General features: G+C 42.9%; 1 non-coding gene across 1 annotated transcript; it reads left to right on the forward strand.

The window, feature by feature from the left end:
* Window positions 1-1,743: 1,743 nt before the first annotated feature.
* Window positions 1,744-1,816, forward strand: trnas-gga (transfer RNA serine (anticodon GGA)). The gene has a single exon. It is a non-coding gene; the product is annotated as a tRNA-Ser (tRNA).

The following is a 1,816-nucleotide window of genomic DNA, read 5'->3' on the forward strand; positions in this document are numbered from 1 at the left end:
CGGTAGTTAATGTAACTCCACTATTTAAAAAAAGAGGCAGAAAGAAAACAGCGAATTATATACCGGTTACCCTGACATCCGTCGTGGGGAAAATGCTGGAGTCCATTATAAAAGATGTAATAGCAGAGTGCAATAATAACTCGTCTCCACTCCTAGTATTTCTAAATCCCACACATTCACTATAATGTGAACAATTATTTCCTGTTGTGTCTCTCTCAGATTTGTAAACTTCACTGTATTGGAGTGAGGTGACATCTACTGGCGGGAAGCAAGAACTGCAATCAAGCAGCAGAAACTCCGCAGTCTGTCAGGGTTAAAGAAACATTGCAATGTGAGGAGACAGCGAAGTGGTTTGATTGGGTAGATGGAGACATGATTCCACTTGTGGTGGTGTCTGAAGCAAAGGCCAGAAATACAAAATTGTCATTAATAAAAGAAATGAGGAATTCATGAAAAATGTAGTAACGTAGTGAATGGTTAGAATGTGGATAGAATAGAAAGTGAGATTGGATGGACAGAAGCAGTCTGAAAGGATGGCTGAAACAAAAGGCGAGTGCCCTGAAACGTTAACTGTGTTTCTCACAGCACAGATGCTGCCAGAGCTGCTGAACATTTCCAGCACTTTCTGTTTTTATTTCAGCATTTGCAGGATGTTGCTTTGATCTGAAAAAAAAATGGATGATTGGCTGGGGGGTTCCAGTGAAATTCCACAGCAGCTAATAAAGCCTGACTTGTCAGTGGCTCGTTGGTCTAGGGGTATGATTCTCGCTTTGGGAGTATGGTTAATTAACATGCGAGAGATCCCGGGTTCAAGTCCTGGACGAGCCCTGGTCTGCTGGCATTTTTAGAATAAGGTTATCTGTTGGTTCAGCCTTGCAGAAAGTGGAATTGACTTCCACACGGAGCTGGCTTGAGGACCAGACAACTGGATTCAAAGAGGTTGTCGACAAAATTGTAATTAACTAAATGGACAGATAGCCAAGTGGGAACATCAAGTTGTTGCTGCAATTGTGACCTGACTCCAAAAACAACAGGACTGGGTTCTGGACTGGAATGGAATGGAATTCTTCAGTGTTTCTGTTGTTTGGCTTGCATTGACTCATCGATTTTCTTGTTTTTCACTTTGTCGATGCCTTTGAATAATTGTGGATCCTTCTTCAGGGTGTCTTCTTTCACCAGGTAGTTCTGACCTCTGATGATGTTGATTGTAATCAGCTTCAATTCGCTGATAGTTTTGGAAGTGAGCAGATTTCCTTTGCTTGAGTCGACAACATGGAACTCAGTCTGACATGTGGACCCATGGGAGGATTTGAATGCCACCCCTGCGTTGGAGCTGCATCCATCCAATAAGAGACCGAGTAGAAGTGACAGTTCTGTCAGTCGAATATGAGACTTTTAATGGCAGGGTTGTGAGTTTGAGTGCCATTCTGTTTTTCCCTTTTGTAAGGCTTCATGAGCAGAGAGTACAGGGAGTGTTTGAAATGAGCAAGTCTCGCTTTGATTCAGGACTCTTACCTCTCAGCAGCATCTCACTATGAAAGATTGAATTTGATCTCATTTCATTCTCAGCTCGGGGTCTGTGCGGCTCAGTGGCACTTCTGGCTGTCTCCCGCTTCACAATCCATCACTACTGAGAAAGCAATGGGGAATATTACTCACATGTTGTGTTCTTTAATTTTTTGGAAAACTTCAATGTATGTATTTTCTTCCAAAACAAGGACACCAAGCCGCTGCTAATGCAGGGCTGAAATAGCTCAGTTGGGAGAGTGTTAGATCGGAGATTTAAAGGTCCCTGGTTCACTCCCGGGTTTTAGCA

The sequence above is a fragment of the Heterodontus francisci genome, unplaced genomic scaffold (assembly GCF_036365525.1).
Source record: "Heterodontus francisci isolate sHetFra1 unplaced genomic scaffold, sHetFra1.hap1 HAP1_SCAFFOLD_59, whole genome shotgun sequence".
In the NCBI taxonomy this organism is placed as follows: domain Eukaryota; kingdom Metazoa; phylum Chordata; class Chondrichthyes; order Heterodontiformes; family Heterodontidae; genus Heterodontus; species Heterodontus francisci.